The sequence below is a fragment of the Epinephelus fuscoguttatus genome, linkage group LG1, assembly GCF_011397635.1.
Source record: "Epinephelus fuscoguttatus linkage group LG1, E.fuscoguttatus.final_Chr_v1".
Lineage (NCBI taxonomy): Eukaryota > Metazoa > Chordata > Actinopteri > Perciformes > Serranidae > Epinephelus > Epinephelus fuscoguttatus.
The window spans coordinates 1,159,591-1,179,804 of NC_064752.1; the positions used below are offsets into that span (position 1 = coordinate 1,159,591).

Genomic DNA, 20,214 nt, shown 5'->3' on the forward strand with positions numbered 1-20,214 from the left:
TGCAGAGAGACACACAGACTGAAGAACAGACGATCAGATTCACCTTCAGACCAAACTAACAACTTCCTCTGAGTGAGTTCAGCTAAAACTCCAACACTGCTGCTTCAACCTGCTGACACTCCACACACTGAAGGTGAGTTTGACTAAAAACACCACTCAAAGTCAAAGTACATTTCAGTGAAGTTAGTAGAGGAGGGAGGGGAGCCATGACTGACTGTACTTTCTGTCTGCTGTGTTTTCAGCTTCACTCAGAGACTAAATGGCTCCCAGATCAGAGGAGGATCTCTGCTGTCCGGTCTGTCAGGACGTCTTTAGAGATCCTGTTGTTCTGTCATGTAGCCACAGCTTCTGTAAAGACTGTCTGCAGAACTGGTGGAGACAGAGACAAGCAAGTGAGTGTCCAGTTTGTGAGACAGTATCTTCAACTGCAAAACCACCATGTAACCTGGCGTTGAAGAACCTGTGTGAGGCCTTCTTATTGGAGAGAGATCAGAGAGCTTCAGAGGCTCTCTGCAGTCTGCACTCTGAGAAACTCAAACTCTTCTGTCTGGACCATCAGCAGCCAGTGTGTGTCGTCTGCAGAGATTCAGAAAAACACACCAAGCACAGATTCAGACCCGTCGATGAAGCCGCACGACAACACAAGAAGGAAGTTGAGGAAACTCTGGAGCCCTTAAAGGAGAAGTTAAAGGTTTGTGAACAAGTTAAAGTGAAGTGTGAACAAACAGCACAACACATGAAGGTCCAGGCCCGACGCACAGAGAGGCAGATTAAGGAGCAGTTTAAGAAGCTTCACCAGTTTCTAAAAGAGGAAGAGGAGGCCAGGATGGCTGCACTGAGGGAGGAAGAGGAGCAGAAGAGTCAGATGATGAAGGAGAAGATGGAGGCTCTGAGCAGAGAGATAGCAGCTCTTTCAGACACAGTCAGAGCCACAGAGGACGAGCTGAGAGCTGAAGACGTCTCATTCCTGCTCAACTACAAGGCTGCAGTGGACAGAGTCCAGCAGCGCCCCCTGCTGGATGATCCACAGCTGCTCTCAGGAGCTCTGATAGACCAGGCCAAACACCTGGGCAACCTGACCTTCAACATCTGGAACAAGATAAAGGACATGGTCTCCTACACTCCTCTGATCCTGGACCCAAACACTGCTCGTCCAGACTACATCCTGTCTGACGATCTGACCAGTGTGAGATGAGGACACAGACAGCAGCTTCCTGATAATCCAGAGAGGTTTGATGAAAACTCTTCTGTCCTGGGCTCTGAGGGCTTTAACTCTGGGACTCACAGCTGGGATGTCGAGGTTGGAGACAGTACAGGCTGGTTTCTCGGTGTGTTAGCAGAGTCTGTCCAGAGGAAGGGACGCATAACGTCTGGATTATGGATTATGTGGTTCCATAAAGGTAAATACTTAGCAGAGTCTCTACCAGGTCCACTCACTGATCTCAAAGTGCAGAAGAAGCTCCAGAGGATCAGAGTGAATCTGGACTGGAACAGAGGAAAGCTGTCGTTCTCTGATCCTGATACTAACACACACATACACACCTTCACACACACTTTCACTGAGAGGGTGTTTCCAGTCATTAGGACTGTGGATAAACTGAAGATATTACCACTGAAGGTCTCTGTGACAGTGAAACAGAGCAGTCAGAGATAAAGAGGATGATTATATTTATGATGTTTATTTCTTAAAGAGAAAAGTCAGTGAATTTAACCTGTTAAGCTGCACCTGTCCTCCAGATGACTGATTATTCCAAAGATATACTTGTTTTTGTTTCAGTTGCTGTTTTTATTTGATGTTTGCTGTTTTGCTTGTTTCTATGGTCGACTTGGATGAGGTTTCGCTTGGCGGCAGACAGGCCTTCAACATTGAGTTGGAGTTTTCGGAGGGCAGGTCCCACCATTAGGTGCTCTCGAGGCTGTTTGTTGTTTTTTCTGCTTTCAGGTTGAGAGCTGTGGCTAGGATTCTTTGAGTTAGCTCTAGGGTGTCTTCTTTTGGAATTTAGTCTGCTGGTAGGATCATTTGCTTCCTCAGGCATGCCTGGGTACTGACGGAGGGCGCAACGTGAACGCTGATCCATTGCCCCCCTGGCTCCCTGTCCTATCTAACATACTCCCCCCAACATCAGACAAACTGAACTCACCTATAGGATGCTACAAAAGGTCAAAGACTCCCCCCATTTACCAATCCACGCCGACATCTTCAACCTACCACCTGCTCGTCTCCAATTTAGACGTCCAATTTGGACGGACCCCCCGCCCACTGACTTTGATGCTCTGTCTGCATGGGTGACTGAATGGGAATCCAAAGACATCCCAAACAAACATCTAGTGTCAGACCCGACTCAACCAGTCTCTGGCACCAACCTCCCAAGCAGACAGTGGTCCACCTTGAACAGATTTAGGACTGGTCAAGGTCCCTGCTTGGCCAGCCTTCACAGATGGGGGAGCAGCTTGAGCCCAATGTGTGCTTGTGGAGAGGAGCAAACTGTGGAGTATATTATTGAAGCCTGCCCTCTCCAAAGACTAAAAGGAGGTCTAGTCTCCCTCCACAATATAGATCAAGAGGCCACTGCTTGGCTTGAGAAATTTGCATATAAATAAATATTGTCGTCTTTTTTATATGTGAAATTATTTTAATTTTTGATGTTTATGTTTGGTTTTTTCGCCTTTTCTTTTTTTATCAACATTGTTTCATTTTAAATTGTTCATTTTTTATAATTATGTTTTGTGTGTGTGGAGCAATGAAAACCAGAAACCACTGTTTGAAAGCTGATGGGATTCAAATTCAAATGTATCAATCACTGCACGTTTCTGCACGAATCTGAACAATCATTGTTTAGATCCAACAAACTTTATTTTAAATTCTACTTTGGAAACTTTCCAAACATTAAAATCTGTGTTTAATTACACGTATAAAAGGTTAAATTATCCGACGTGTTTAAACATCTGAAGAATCATATGCACAAGATTGTTTTGTATGCGGATGATGTATTGCTGTTTTTAACTAACCCAAGAACCTCTTTGCCAGAACTTATCAAAGTTATTAATATATTCAGTAGTTTTTCAGGTTATAGGATTAACTTTTGTCAGTCTGTGGCAGGAAGATTGCGAGAGGGTAAGCAAGACACTCCATTTCAGATTTGCAGAGATCAGAACAATTTTACTGAATGCAAAAAAAATAAGTTGCTCAAGTGTGTCTCATGAAACACAATTTAAGATCATACACAAACTTCATGTTACGCAGTGTATTAGATCCAAATATGATCCTGATTGTACCACAATCTGTCCAAAATGTAACACTGGCAAAGCTACATATTTCCATGTGTTCTGGGAATGCCCAAATATAATTGAATTTTGGAACGGTGTTATAAAGAAAATTGATGGATTGCTAGGATGCAGGTCAACATTAAACCCAGATATTTGTATTCTAGGACAAGATGAAGGTGAAACATCTGCGGATAAGTTTAAACTTATATTGAGAATTTGTTAGTTTGCAGCAAGGTTATGTATTCTTCAAAGATGGACTGATCATGAATCTCCAGATGTTCCACTTTGATTTGAGAAGTTTTTGAATTTAATTCCACCGGAAAGGTTTTCATACATGATTAAAAACAGATTGGACCAGTTCCTGCATATGTGGCAGCAAGTCTTAATCAGTATAGAAGCTGAAGTACAAATTGGGCTACAGAAGTACATGAACATATCAATACTGAACTCTAATTATGTATAATATATGTATTCATGCATGTGATCTGTGTATGCATGTATGTATATCTATGATGATGTCTTCCAGTGGGAACCATGAACTCCCAAGATGCCATCTTTTCATTAGTTATTCTGGTGACCTCTTTATTGTGGGGTTGAGTGGTTTCCAACCGGAAGATGATGATACAGAGGAATTACCTTACTCCTAGTACTGCTTCCCTTGTGTGAGAGTGTGAGTGTGTTTGTGTACCTGATTTTTCTTGTCATTTAGTGTAGGTTAAGTGTTTGTATTGTCCTGTGTTTGTGTATGTATCTGTTTCCCTCAGGGTAGGGGCTGGTGGGTAGAGGGTGGGTTATAGTGTGTGGTCATAAATTTCAAGAAGAATTGTGTACAGTTTTGTCCTTGTTTATAACTGCTGTCCTTATTTTTGAACCTTTAAGATGTACACTTGTCATGAAATATTGATCGTGGGAATAACAATAAAAATATTGAACAAGAAAATGGACGTTTTAGTTTTAAGGTGGATGTCTCAGTTTGGGTTCAGACCTTATGTAATGTGGGCGTTGGTGATTTGCTTTGATGTATTTTAGGAATGTCACTGAAAACACTGCAGGGGGTGGTGAAAAGATCAAATGTATTGTGGCACAAAAGTTGATTTTAAAACACAACCACTGGATTTACCATACATACTTTTACATTCAAAAACGTAGAGTGCCAATGCGGCTGCTCAATTAATCAAATTTTAATCTAGATTACGATTTGGGCTTTCAGTGATTATGAAAAGAAAATAATCAACATAAAATGATAATGCGCTTCTTGTCAGTTTACTCTTGTTGTCTTGTGTTGCAAATCTCCTTCCTCTGTTCACGAGCCAGTCGAGTAGGTGAAATCGAATAATGTGAGGGGCAGGTGATGACCAAAGGTTTCAAAAACAGTGTGCGGAAAATGGCAGAGGGAGAGCGAGAGAGGTTGGTCTGTGTGTGTGTGTGTATGTGTGTGTGCACAAATCAGGGCCGAACTCCGCCATGCGCGATACAGAGAGCAGAGGAGAATTGTAAACATGCGACCATGTGGAGACAGAAATGATATGCTGTCGTGTAAATAAGTCATCACGTGCGCTGCATAATCATTTGCATAATCTGGATTTCAATTTTGTCCAAAATAATCGTGATTATGATTTTTTCCATAATCGAGCAGCCCTACCGATGGGTAGTTTATCGTCCCACTCATTCTGTACTTTGTTAATGGCATTGTTTGAAGAGAAGTTAATTTACTCTAATCATGGCTTGAGGGAGAATACAGTATATTCTAATGGAAGAGGTATTTGATGTTTTGCTTGTTTAAAGGGTCTAAGACCCAGTGAAAGTCATTCTTTGCATATCGAAACTCATGTTCTGAATTTCTGTCATTTAACATGGATTATTTGCAAATTTCCCATCCCCCAAAAGGTTCATAAGCATGTGTCAAAGTTTCTCCCATCTAGTCTGGTTTTATACATCACAACTTCTGTGATGTGTTGGGATTCACTGGACCACAGATGATTAGTCATTTGTTAAGATCTAAACTGGACATGTGAAGACCTTTCCTCTCGGTCTTACCATCTGAAATGGTGGCCGAGGCTGCATGTTCTTTGTACATCAAACAAAGGACAGCCATTTGTGATCACCTCTGCAGGATGCCTCACTGTCACACCTAATTGAGAGACCAGTCTTCATACTTTATTGGGCACTACAGTCACAGTGACATGTGACTTTGTGATGTCACCAAGCTAACTTAAGGAGAAGTTTCCACTCTCCATCGCTCTTTTCTCCTGAAATTCTGAAGCACGCTCCTGCTCCTAAACCTTTGAAGAGGTAGGGCATCACACAGGATGGCCTGCTCCACCCTTCCCCCTTCTCTCAGCTTTACATGCCCACAGCAGGAGCTGCAATTTTGCTCTCAATGTGGCCCGTTCCCAGCAGACACACAACCTGATGACCAGATAAGTTAGTGTGCCAGACACAAGGTTTGCAACTAACTTTCCAACAAGGAGAACTAAGCTGAGTTAGCAGCAGATTTCTAACTCTGCAAGGATCCTGAGCAACCTGCCTCCTCGGATCTGCGCCTTTGAAACAAGGACACAGCATAGACTGCTTCTGGAATCAAAGCTCTTTCCAGCCTTCAACTGCCAGCTAACAAAAGCAGCACACCATAAAGCAGCTCCTCCATCCGTTCAAGGATTGGTAACGTAACAACTGGGCATAGCATTATTACAGTTGTAAAGGTAAAGTCAGTTGTGATTTAATGATGTTCACTGAGTTATTGTTGTGATTGTTTGCAGTAAGTTTATTGGTTAGTTGGCTTCACCAAAGCTAAGTGATGTTAGTTTGTTGATGCGTTACACAGACAGACTCTTGCATGAAACTAAACATCCTCTGTTTTTTAACCCAGACCCTTTTGCAGCACATATCACATCATCATCTGCGGTCACTCATAGTCGAGTATGACTGTCCTCCGTCTTGGTCCCTGTCGGTCCTCAGGTGGGCATGGAGGCCAATTCTGGACCCGATTATTCTTGTGCAGTGTGGACAGAGGAATGCAGTGGTGGATATGGGTTGGGCATTATACTGTGCAGCGCCCTCACGGACAAGGTTTCTCCTGGTCGCCCTGTCTTTTGCCATGTCTTCCCAGGCTTTAAGGACTATGTGGCGCTTCTTTATGTTAGTTTTAATGTTATCCTTGTACCTCTTCTTTTGGCCTCCTTGGGCACGTTTCCCTTCAACCAGCTGGGAGTACAGGACTTGTTTGGGAGGCGAGAGTCAGGCATACAGATAATGTGACCAGTCCATCTGAGCTGGTTTTGGGCAACGATGGCAGTCATGGTGGGAATGTCAGCCTCCTCCAGGACGCTGGTGTTGGTGCGTTGGTCCTCCCAGCTGATCCCAAGGATTTTTCATAGACATCTCTCATGATACGCCTCAAGTGCTTTGAAGTGCCTGCTGTTTGTGGTCCAGGCTTCTGATCCGTACAAAAGGGTGGGGAACACCACTGCTTTATCAACAAGGATTTTGGTCTTTGCTTGGAGGTTGCGGCTCTCAAAGGCTGTCTTTCTTAGCCTTGAGAAAGCCCCACTGGTACAGCTGAGGCGGTGGTGTATTTCATCGTCAATGACAGTTGTTGAAGATAGGAGGCTGCCAAGATATGGGAAGTGGTCCACATTTTCCAGTCTGGTGTTGTCAGTGGAGATGTTTGTGGGCAGGACAGGCGTACTGCTGTTTGGTGGTGGTTGATGGAGGATTTGGGTCTTTTTTATGTTAATGGCTAGACCAAACTGTTTGTAAGCTTTTGCAAAGGCAGCCAGAGTACACTGTAGGTCCTCTTCTGAGAGGGCTACGAGGGCGTTGTTGTCCGCATACTGCAGCTCCATGATGGAATTGGTGGTGGTTTTACCTTTAGCCCTGAATCGGTTGATGTTGAGGAGTTGGCCGTCGATTCTGTACATATTTTTGACTCCCTGGATCAGATGTTTGCCTGTGTGGGGGAGGATAGCGGCAACAAAGATAGAGAACAGTGTTGGAGCAATGACACATCCCTGTTTGACTCCTATGTCAACCCTGAAGGGTTCGGTTTCGTCTCCACTGCCACTGAGTACCATAGCTGACAGGTCACATACACATATGCTCTCTCACAATTTGGCTTTCAACATAGCTACACCCAAAGAGGCAACCCAGAGTTCCTGCTTCTTTTCCTTTGCCTTTGTCCTGGCCACAAGGTCAGGCAAAACCTCCCCCTGTCTGAAGCCATCTTTGATTTGGCCATCTCATAGTTTTTTGTTGTCAGCCATTTTTTGCGTAGGCCACATGGCCTTTGTTTCACACACACACACACACACACACACACACACACACACACACACACACGTACAGTATACACACCCATGCCTGTATATAGTAACTAGTTAGACTTTGTGTGATTTGTTTGCTTTGCTTTCTTTATGAATAAATACATTTGGAATTGTACCTGCTGTCTGTTTAATACTGAACAAGAGTGAATGAGGAGTCAACCTCTGCTATGTCAAGAACTCCGCAATCCTTTAACTTGCTGTTACAGTTTTTCTTGATTGTTTACACACATTTTCTGAAAGCATGCCTCATACTCTCAGAACTCTACACACAAATAAAAAAACACACATACAGTGGGCAAAACCCCTCAATTCTCCTGCAAAATGAACCTTCTCAAAATGTTATTTTGTTTTCAAATGACACACACAAACCATCATATGAATAGACATTTATAAGAACCAGCTGAACACTGATGTGCTCAATGTAAAATACTATGATGAATGGAAAACACTTCTTCTCCATTCATCATAATTACTTAGGCCTTTTTTTGTTCAGTGTTACACTACAGACAGTACATACATAAGTGTGTTGTAAAATATTTTAGAATATTGTTTTTATACTCAGAACACACAAATACACGGTAACAAATATATTTTATTTTTCCCACAAAAACAATGTACACAGTGCACATTCCAACCAACACAAAGTTGCACATACAGTGGTCTACATACAAAACAACAGAAGAATTTACTGTATACAGTTACAGTAAAAAAACAAAACTATGCTGCATCCTCTCTTCTGTTTCGGTCTGGACACAGCACCTCATCCACATCACAAGCAATGTTTTCCTGGCCAAGCAGCAGGAAATATCGCCTAGCATGGCAAATCCAGCCATGAAAAGCATCAACTGCTATATCTCCACATTCGTCTACCATAGCTTGGAGAAGGGGTATACACGTTTGTGGATTTCGGTCATACACTTTCCATCTCCAGGCAGAAAAAGTGGCTCGGATCTCATCAGAGATTACGGTCCTTGGCCTTCCTCGTCCTTGTCCTCCCCGTCCTCCTCCTCTTACTCTCACTCTCACTCCTCTGGCTCTGGCTCTGCCTCTGTTTCCAATGTTGGCATCCATTGCTCCAAAACAGAAAAGCTCACCTGTTGCCCTTTTATGCTAAAGCTCTAATTGCTAATTGTAAAACTGTGTGACAGGTGTTTGTCCGTGTGATGAGTCAGTGTGCATAGTAGGGCAATTAACTATAAAATTTGGAATGACAGTGTGTTCTTTGTGAAAACAAGAGATTTTCTTCATGAAAATTGTGCCAAATGCAGAGAATTGTGTGTAGTGTTTTGAAAAAAATGTGTTTTAGAACTGCAATTTGAGTGTAAAGCAGGAATTGTGCTTGTAGTTTAGCAGAATTGGTTCAGGGGGTTGGTGCATGAGTTACATGTTGTGGTCATTGTGTCTCAAGTACCAGTATTTGTGTGTAAACAATTGAGAAAAACTGTAATATGGTAACTTTGGTTAAAGTTATTAATTTAACTGTTACTAAGAGTTCCAAATTGACTGTTAAGTGCTTCATGAGACTGATATTATAAACTGGCGATCATTTTTCCCTTTTCAGGAACAGTGCCCCACAAAGTGATTTAATGTAAATTAAGTAATATTGTAATACATAATAATAATTATTGATAATAACTATTATTTATTTCCCATAGCCATTTATATACTAATTACTACTTTAATTGGAGGCCTGTTTCAGCCCTCGTTTCCTGCGTACACAATTGTTTATAAATGAGACCACTGGACATCAACAAAAGCACATGGTTAGGTTGAGAAAAAAACATCATGATTTAACTCTACACTGGAAGCAAACACTGGGCACCTGGACGAAAGTCCAGGGTTTGTTGGACCCATCCACCACCATTCCTGCCCATCCTGTCGGGACTTTCCAGCTCCTTCTATTAGGTTGTTTACAGCAGCATTTCAAAATGATGCCATTCAGCAGCGTATCATGCAACCATCCAGCCTCATTATAAACTGTTCGTTTTGTAGTTCATGGGTTTTAAAAAACTGAATGGGAATATTCCTGCCATGTTTTGTTACATTTGTCATTGCTGCTGTCGGCCTGCAGTGCAGCTACAAGTGCACCCCAGTTAATATCACATGCTTCCTAAATCCCTTCGTTCCAGATCTGCCCAGAATATCACACGATATTCAGGATTTTACTTAATTGTATTTTAACTCCTCCACTTCCTTCAAACTACACTTAAACTACTTTTGAACACAAAGTAGGTTGCATCCGCCTGCTGAACACTATCAGTCTGCATATCAGCAATGATTCAATACTGTGGAATAAGACACCCCTGTCTTACATGTTGTACCACAGCATTCAGCAGAGGAGGTCTGACAAAGCTCCACCCTCACAAGACTCCCCTGCAACAAACCAGGAAATACTTTGTTTTTCTTCCTCACTGCAGAGAGACACACAGACTGAAGAACAGACGATCAGATTCACCTTCAGACCAAACTAACAACTTCCTCTGAGTGAGTTCAGCTAAAACTCCAACACTGCTGTTTCAACCTGCTGACACTCCACACACTGAAGGTGAGTTTGACTAAAAACACCACTCAAAATCAAAGTACAAGTTAGTAGAGGGGGGAGGGGAGCCATGACTGACTGTACTTTCTGTCTGCTGTGTTTTCAGCTTCACTCAGAGACTAAATGGCTTCCAGATCAGAGGAGGATCTCTGCTGTCCAGTCTGTCAGGACGTCTTTAGACATCCTGTTGTTCTGTCATGTGGCCACAGCTTCTGTAAAGACTGTCTGCAGAACTGGTGGAGACAGAAACAAGCAAGTGAGTGTCCAGTTTGTAAGACAGTCTCTTCAACTGCAAAACCACCGTGTAACCTGGTGTTGAAGAACCTGTGTGAGGCCTTCTTATTGGAGAGAGATCAGAGAGCTTCAGAGGCTCTCTGCAGTCTGCACTCTGAGAAACTCAAACTCTTCTGTCTGGACCATCAGCAGCCAGTGTGTGTCATCTGCAGAGATTCAGAAAAACACACCAAGCACAGATTCAGACCCGTCGATGAAGCTGCACGACAACACAAGAAGGAAGTTGAGGAAACTCTGGAGCCCTTAAAGGAGAAGTTAAAGGTTTGTGAACAAGTTAAAGTGAAGTGTGAACAAACAGCACAACACATGAAGGTCCAGGCCCGACGCACAAAGAGGCAGATTAAGAAGCAGTTTAAGAAGCTTCACCAGTTTCTAAAAGAGGAAGAGGAGGCCAGGATGGCTGCACTTAGGGAGGAAGAGGAGCAGAAGAGTCAGATGATGAAGGAGAAGATGGAGGCTGTGAGCAGAGAGATAGCAGCTCTTGCAGACACAGTCAGAGCCACAGAGGACGAGCTGAGAGCTGAAGACGTCTCATTCCTGCTCAACTACAAGGCTGCAGTGGACAGAGTCCAGCAGCGCCCCCTGCTGGATGATCCACAGCTGCTCTCAGGAGCTCTGATAGACCAGGCCAAACACCTGGGCAACCTGACCTTCAGCATCTGGAACAAGATGAAGGACATGGTCTCCTACACTCCTCTGATTCTGGACCCAAACACTGCTCATCCAAACCTCATCCTGTCTGAAGATCTGACCAGTGTGAGACGAGGACAGAGACAGCAGCTTCCTGATAATCCAGAGAGGTTTGATGAATACTCTTCTGTCCTGGGCTCTGAGGGCTTTAACTCAGGGACTCACAGCTGGGATGTCGAGGTTGAAGACAGTACAGGCTGGTTACTGGGTGTGTTAGCAGAGTCTGTCCAGAGGAAGGGAGATATAGAGTCTGGATTATGGGTAATAGGGTTCCATAAAGATAAATACTCAGCAGTGTCACCATCAGGTCCACTCATTGATCTCAAAGTGCAGAAGAAGCTCCAGAGGATCAGAGTGAATCTGGACTGGAACAGAGGAAAGCTGTCGTTCTCGGATCCTGATACTAACACACACATACACACCTCCGCACACACTTTCACTGAGAGGATGTTTCCATTCATTAACACTGCTGCTAAACTAAAGATATTACCACTGAAGGTGTGTGTGACAGTGGAACAGAGCAGTTAGAGATAAAGAGGATGATTATATTTATGATGTTTATTTCTTAAAGAGAAAAGTCAGTGAATTTAACCTGTTATGCTGCACCTGTCCTCCTGATGACTGATTATTCCAAAGATGTACTTTTTTTTGTTTCAGTTAATGTTTTTATTTGATTTTTTTTTGTTTTGCTTGTTTCTATTGTCAAATTTTTTATATGTGAAATTATTTTAATTTTTGATGTTTATGTTTGCTTTTTTCACCTTTACTTTTTTTTATCAATATTGTTTCATTTAAAATTTTTCATTTTTTATAATTATGTTTTGTGTGTGTGGAGCAATGAAAACCAGAAACCATTGTTTGGAAGCTGATGGGATTCAAATTCAAATTTATCAATAACTGCATGTTTCTGCACGAATCTGAACAATCATTGTTTAGATCCAACAAACTTTATTTTAAATTCTACTTTGGAAACTTTCCAAACATTAAAATCTATGTTTGATTACATGTATCAAAGGTTAAAATCATCTGACATATGTTTAAACATCTGAAATGTTCGTACAGTTATCTGTTTGATGTAATGAAGATGATGTGTTTTCATTTAGATTCCATTAACTGTATTCTGCTGTTTGTCATTTAGTCAGAGGAGGAGCCATTTTATTTAAAGTGGACGTTTACTAAGAATGATATGCACAAGATTGTTTTGTATGCGGATGATGTATTGCTGTTTTTAACTAACCCAAGAACCTCTTTGCCAGAACTTATCAAAGTTATTAATATTTTCAGTAGTTTTTCAGGTTATAGGATTAACTTTTGTCAGTCTGTGGCGGGAAGATTGCGAGAGGGTAAGCAAGACACTCCATTTCAGATTTGCAGAGATCAGAACAATTTTACTGAATGCAAAAAAAATAAGTTGCTCAAGTCTGTCTCATGAAACACAATTTAAGATCATACACAAACTTCATGTTACGCAGTGTATTAGATCCAAATATGATCCTGATTGTACCACAATCTGTCCAAAATGTAACACTGGCAAAGCTACATATTTCCATGTGTTCTGGGAATGCCCAAATATAATTGAATTTTGGAATGGTGTTAAAAAGAAAATTGATGGATTGCTAGGTTGCAGGTCAACATTAAACCCAGATATTTGTATTCTAGGACAAGATGAAGGTGAAATATCTGCGGATAAGTTTAAATTAATATTGAGAATTTGTTAGTTTGCAGCAAGGTTATGTATTCTTCAAAGAGGGACTGATCATGAATCTCCAGATGTTCCACTTTGATTTGAAAAGTTTTTGAATTTAATTCCACCGGAAAGGTTATCATACATGATTAAAAACAGATTGGACCAGTTCCTGCATATGTGGCAGCAAGTCTTAATCAGTATAGAAGCTGAAGTACAAATTGGGCTACAGAAGTACATGAACATATCAATACTGAACTCTAATTATGTATAATATATGTATTCATGCATGTGATCTGTGTATGCATGTATGTACAATGGTGGAAAAAAGTTTTCGGACACCCCATGCATTTGTGAAATATTGCATTAAGAATCACTCTTAGGTCTTCAAGTGCAATTTCTTTTAGTACAGTCACAGCCAAAATACTAAATAAATCCTAAAAAAGCCATTAAAAACTTAAAATTGATTGGTTCCATAAAAATACATAAGAAATTTTGAGTATTGGCTCATTTTGGTACCAGTGATGAAGGTCGTTCTTTTTATTAAAAGACACAATTTTTGTTGCCAAGCTTCGTGTCTACATAAAGCCAGCACATTTGAAAGTTCTTCAGACACAAAAATGGCTAAAACAAGGAACCTAACGCAGGAAACACGCCTGAAGATAAAGATTCTCAGCCAGGAAGGGTACAGCTGCCGCCAGATAGCCAGGAAGTGCAGATGCAGTCCTTCAGCAGTTGGATACACTCTGCAGAAATACAGACGAACCAACAGCTTGGAAGACAAACCAAGATCTGGGCGTCCAAGGGTTTCTTCAGCAAGAAATGACCGCATCCTGATCCGCATGTGCAGGCAAAACCGCCGAATGACATCACAGGAGCTTCAGCAGCAGTGGTCAAACCAAACTGGTGTCCAGTGTTCCACCCGCACTGTGCGTGGCCGACTTTTAGATCATGGCTTAAGGTCCTACAAGGCTATCAAGAAGCCCCTGATCAATGAGAGACAGAGGTTAGCCCGGCGTCGATGGGCCCAGGCACACAAGAACTGGACAGCCAGGAATTGGAAGAAGATTTTGTGGTCAGATGAGTCCAGTTTCCAGCTTTATCTTCCTCCTACTAATGTGAAGTGCATGAAGGCCAGGCGAAGCATTATCTCCAGCATGTACAGTACCTACTGTCAAGCATGGTGGAGGCAGTATCATGGTTTGGGGATGCATGAGTGCTGCTGGTGTTGGTCATCTCACTGTCTGTGATGGCACATTGAACTCTACCAAGTATTGTACCATTCTCCAAACCCACATGCTCCTTCTGCGCGTGCACTGTTCCGTCGAGGTAAAAACTGGATGTTTCAACAAGATAATGCCCCTTGCCACACATCCAAGGCCAGTAGAACTTGGCTGCAGGAGCACAGTATCCAGGTCTTAGAGTGGTCAGCTCAATTCCCGGACATGAGCCCCATTGAAAATCTGTGGTGGATTATCACAAGGTCTGTTTCAAAGCATAAACCAAAGAATTTAGAAGAATTAAAAGCAGTGATTCAAGAAGAATGGGACAAGATTACCCCTCAACAGTGTGAAAGGCTCGTGGGGAACATGCCAGCCAGGATTAGAGCTCTACTACGTGCCAGTGGCAGGACTACTAAATATTAATTTGATGATGTGATGGTTTATTTATTTTTTGTTCAGTTTTGAACACATTCTCTGTTATTTGCTGACTTTGATACCGACAATGTTGAGAACTGACATATTGAAATTGTCAAGAACAAAAAAATATAATTTGTATTTGTTTGTATCTGTCTAATGCAGCCACACCTTTTGAAACACAAAAAAGATTTTTCCACAAATATTTCATGATAATATTTGAGATTGTGTAAAATTTTAAGGGTGTCCGAAAACGTTTTTCCACCACTGTATATCTATGATGATGTCTTCCAGTGGGAACCATGAACTCCCAAGATGCCATCTTTTCATTAGTTATTCTGGTGACCTCTTTATTGTGGGGTTGAGTGGTTTCCAATCGGAAGATGATGATACAGAAGAATTACCTTACTCCTAGTACTGCTTCCCTTGTGTGAGAGTGTGAGTGTGTTTGTGTACCTGATTTTTCTTGTCATTTAGTGTAGGTTAAGTGTTTGTATTGTCCTGTGTTTGTGTATGTATCTGTTTCCCTCAGGGTAGGGGTTGGTGGGTAGAGGGTGGGTTATAGTGTGTGGTCATAAATTTCAAGAAGAATTGTGTACAGTTTTGTCCTTGTTTATAACTGCTGTCCTTATTTTTGAACCTTTAAGATGTGCACTTGTCATGAAATATTGATCATGGGAATAACAATAAAAATAGATGTATTTTAGGAATGTCACTGAAAACACTGCAGGGGGTGGTGAAAAGATCAAATGTACTGTGGCACAAAAGTTGATTTTAAAACACAACCACTGGATTTACCATACATACTTTTACATTCAAAAACGTAGAGTGCCGATGGGTACGGCTGCTCAATTAATTGAATTTTAATCTAGATTACGATTTGGGCTTTCAGTGATTATGAAAAGAAAATAATCGACATAAAATGATAATGCGCTTCTTGTCAGTTTACTCTTGTTGTCTTGTGTTGCAAATCAAACGCACCTGGAAGCCGCGCTTGCGCAATACTGCCCCCTCCCCTCCTCTCCTCTGTTCACTCCACGAGCCAGTCAAGTAGGTGAAATCGAATAATGTGAGGGGCAGGTGATCACCAAAGGTTTCAAAAACAGTGTGCTGAAAATGGCAGAGGGAGAGCAAGAGAGGTTGGTCTGTGTGTGTGTGTGTGTGTGTGTGTGTGTGTGTGTGTGTGTGTGTGTGTGTGTGTGCACAAATCAGGGCCGAACTCCACCATGCGCGATACAGAGAGCAGAGGAGAATTGTAAACATGCGACCATGTAGAGACAGAAATGATATGCTGTCGTGTAAATAAGTCATCACGTGCGCTGCATAATCATTTGCATAATCTGGATTTCAATTTTGTCCAAAATAATCATGATTATGATTTTTTCCATAATCGAGCAGCCCTACCGATGGGTAGTTTATTGTCCCCCTCATTCTGTACTTTGTTTATGGCATTGTTTGAAGAGAAGTTAATTTACTCTAATCATGGCTTGAGGGAGAATACAGTATATTCTAATGGAAGAGGTATTTGGTGGAAGTGTTTTGCTTGTTTATAGCGTCTAAGACCCAGTGAAAGTCATTCTTTGCATATCGAAACTCATGTTCTGAATTTCTGTCATTTAACATGGATTATTTGCAAATTTCCCATCCCCCAAAAGGTTCATAAGCATGTGTCAAAGTTTCTCCCATCTAGTCTGGTTTTATACATCACAACTTCTGTGATGTGTTGGGATTCACTGGACCACAGATGATTAGTCATTTGTTAAGATCTAACCAAAACCGTTTCAAACTGGTGTTCATCCGTAGCCATCTTGCAATGTTTACTGACTGATTCCAGACTTCGTTGTCGCAGCGCTGTCGTCATCTGTTTAGCTCACCTCTGGCCCGCCTTTATCAGATACACCGATGTGATTGGTGCAGCTCGGCTCCAACGGCATGGGTAATGAGCATCATTACCCATCATTACGCTGAGCAAATTCAAATTGTGCTCTCGCGAGAACTCTGGATTTCCAGGGTAAGGATGCCTCACTGTCACACCTAATTGAGAGACCAGTCTTCATACTTTATTGGGTACTACTGTCACAGTGACATGTGACTTTGTGATGTCACCAAGCTAACTTAAGGAGAAGTTTCCACTCTCCATCGCTCTTTTCTCCCCAACCTCAGAAGCACGCTCCTGCTCCTAAACCTTTGAAGAGGTAGGACATCACACAGGATGGCCTGCTCCGCCCTTCCCCCTTCTCTCAGCTTTGCATGCCCACAGCAGGAGCTGCAGTTTGGCTCTCAATATGGCCCGTTCCCAGCAGACACACAACCTGATGACCAGAGAAGTTAGTGTGCCAGACACAAGGTTTGCAACTAACTTTCCAACAAGGAGAACTAAGCTGAGTTAGCAGCAGATTTCTAACTCTGCAAGGATCCTGAGCAACCTGCCTCCTCGGATCTGCGCCTTTGAAACAAGGACACAGCATAGACTGCTTCTGGAATCAAAGCTCTTTCCAGCCTTCAACTGCCAGCTAACAAAAGCAGCACACCAAAAAGCAGCTCCTCCATCCGTTCAAGGATTGGTAACGTAACAACTGGGCATAGCATTATTACAGTTGTAAAGGTAAAACAAGACTTTGTCAGTGGTGGTTTAATGCTGTTCACTGAGTTATTGTTGTGATTGTTTGCAGTAAGTTTATTGGTTAGTTGGCTTCACCAAAGCTAAGTGATGTTAGTTTGCTGATGCGTTACACAGACAGACTCTTGCATGAAACTAAACATCCTCTGTTTTTTAACCCAGACCCAGATGTTGAGGAGTTGGCCATCGATTCTGTACATATTTTTGACTCCCTGGATCAGATGTTTGCCTGTGAGGTGGAGGATAGCGGCAACAAAGATAGAGAACAGTGTTGGAGCAATGACACATCCCTGTTTGACTCCTGTGTCAACCCTGAAGGGTTCGGTTTTGTCTCCACTGCCACTGAGTACCATAGCTGACAGGTCACATACACATATGCTCTCTCACAATTTGGCTTTCAACATAGCTACACCCAAAGAGGCAACCCAAAGTTCCTGCTTCTTTTCCTTTGCCTTTGTCCTGGCCACAAGGTCAGGCAAAACCTCCCCCTGTCTGAAGCCATCTTTGATTTGGCCATCTCGTAGTTTTTTGTTGTCAGCCATTTTTTGCGTAGGCCACAGGCCTTTGTTTCACACACACACACACACACACACACACACACACACACACGTACAGTATACACACCCATGCCTGTATATAGTAACTAGTTAGACTTTGTGTGATTTGTTTGCTTTGCTTTCTTTATGAATAAATACATTTGGAATTGTACCTGCTGTCTGTTTAATATTGAACAAGAGTGAATGAGGAGTCAACCTCTGCTATGTCAAGAACTCCGCAATCTTTTAACTTGCTGTTACAGTTTTTCTTGATTGTTTACACACATTTTCTGAAAGCATGCCTCATACTCTCAGAACTCTACACACAAATCAAAAAACACACACACAATGGGCAAAACCCCTCAATTCTCCTGCAAAATGAACCTTCTCAAAATGTTATTTTGTTTTCAAATGACACACACAAACCATCATATGAATAGACATTTATAAGAACCAGTTGAACACTGATGTGCTCAATGTAAAACACTATGATGAATGGAAAACACTTCTTCTCCATTCATCATAATTACTTAGGCCTTTTTTTGTTCAGTGTTACACTACAGACAGTACATACATAAGTGTGTTGTAAAATATTTTAGAATATTGTTTTTATACTCAGAACACACAAATACACGGTAACAAATATATTTTATTTTTCCCACAAAAACAATGTACACAGTGCACATTCCAACCAACACAAAGTTGCACATACAGTGGTCTACATACAAAACAACAGAAGAATTTACTCTATACAGTTACAGTAAAAAAACAAAACAAAACTATGCTGCATCCTCTCTTCTGTTTCGGTCTGGACACAGCACCTCATCCACATCACAAGCAATGTTTTCCCTGGCCAAGCAGCAGGGGAAATATCGCCTAGCATGGCAAATCCAGCCATGAAAAGCATCAACTGCTATATCTCCACATGCGTCTACCATAGCTTGGAGAAGGGGTATACACGTTTGTGGATTTCGGTCATACACTTTCCATCTCCAGGCAGAAAAAGTGGCTCGGATCTCATCAGAGATTACGGTCCTTGGCCTTCCTCGTCCTCATCCTCCCCGTCCTCCTCCTCTTACTCTCACTCCTCTGGCTCTGGCTCTGCCTCTGTTTCCAATGTTGGCATCCATTGCTCCAAAACAGAAAAGCTCACCTGTTGCCCTTTTATGCTAAAGCTCTAATTGCTAATTGTAAAACTGTGTGACAGGTGTTTGTCCGTGTGATGAGTCAGTGTGCATAGTAAGGCAATTAACTTTAGAATTTTGAATGACAGTGTGTTCTTTGTGAAAACAAGAGATTTTCTTCATGAAAATTGTGCCAAATGCAGAGAATTGTGTGTAGTGTTTTGAAAAAAATGTGTTTTAGAACTGCAATTTGAGTGTAAAGCAGGAATTGTGCTTGTAGTTTAGCAGAATTGGTTCAGGGGGTTGGTGCATGAGTTACATGTTGTGGTCATTGTGTCTCAAGTACCAGTATTTGTGTGTAAACAATTGAGAAAAACTGTAATATGGTAACTTTGGTTATAGTTATTAATTTAACTGTTACTAAGAGTTCCAAATTGACTGTTAAGTTTTTCATGAGACTGATATTATAAACTGGTGATCATTTTTCCCTTTTCAGGAACAGTGCCCCCCAAAGTGATTTAATGTAAATTAAGTAATATTGTAATACATAATCAATAATTATTGATAATGACTATTATTTATTTCCCATAGCCATTTATATACTAATTACTACTTTAATTGGAGGCCTGTTTCAGCCCTCGTTTCCTGCGTACACAATTGTTTATAAATGAGACCACTGGACATCAACAAAAGCACATGGTTAGGTTGAGAAAAAAACATCATGATTTAACTCTATACTGGAAGCAAACACTGGGCACCTGGATGAAAGTCCAGGGTTTGTTGGACCCATCCACCACCATTCCTGCCCATCCTGTCGGGACTTTCCAGCTCCTTCTATTAGGTTGTTTACGGCAGCATTTCAAACTGATGCCGTTCAGCAGCGTATCATGCAACCATCCAGCCTTGTTATAAACTGTTCTTTTTGTAGGTCATGGTTTTAAAAAAACTGAATGGGAATATTCCTGCCATGTTTTGTTACATTTGTCATTGCTGCTGTCAGCCTGCAGTGCAGCTACAAGTGCACCCCACTTAATATCACATGCTTCCTAAATCCCTTCGTTCCAGACCTGCCCAGAATATCACACAATATTCAGGATTTTACTTAATTGTATTTTAATTCCTCCACTTCCTTCAAACTACACTTAAACTACTTTTGAACACAAAGTAGGTTGCATCCACCTGCTGAACACCATCAGTCTGCATATCAGCAATGATTCAATACTGTGGAATAAGACACCCCTGTCTTACATGTTGTACCACAGCATTCAGCAGAGGAGGTCTGACAAAGCTCTACCCTCACAAGACTCCCCTGCAACAAACCAGGAAACACTTTGTTATTCTTCCTCACTGCAGAGAGACACACAGACTGAAGAACAGACGATCAGATTCACCTTCAGACCAAACTCACAACTTCCTCTGAGTGAGTTCAGCTAAAACTCCAACACTGCTGCTTCAACCTGCTGACACTCCACACACTGAAGGTGAGTTTGACTAAAAACAC

The 20,214-nt window shown here is 41.8% G+C and overlaps 2 protein-coding genes and 1 pseudogene across 2 annotated transcripts in view; all 3 read left to right on the forward strand.

Moving 5' to 3' along the window:
* LOC125894771 (nuclear factor 7, brain-like) lies at positions 1 to 2,621 on the forward strand (annotated as a pseudogene).
* Positions 1 to 20,214, forward strand: part of LOC125894787 (nuclear factor 7, ovary-like) — a 21,709-nt gene continuing 1,495 nt past the window's right edge. The window contains exon 1 of the mRNA XM_049586389.1: positions 1 to 133. The gene's annotated coding sequence lies outside the window, so the exon portion shown is untranslated. The remainder of the gene's footprint in view (positions 134 to 20,214) is intronic.
* Positions 20,128 to 20,214, forward strand: part of LOC125894879 (nuclear factor 7, brain-like) — a 22,096-nt gene continuing 22,009 nt past the window's right edge. The window contains exon 1 of the mRNA XM_049586555.1: positions 20,128 to 20,194. The gene's annotated coding sequence lies outside the window, so the exon portion shown is untranslated. The remainder of the gene's footprint in view (positions 20,195 to 20,214) is intronic.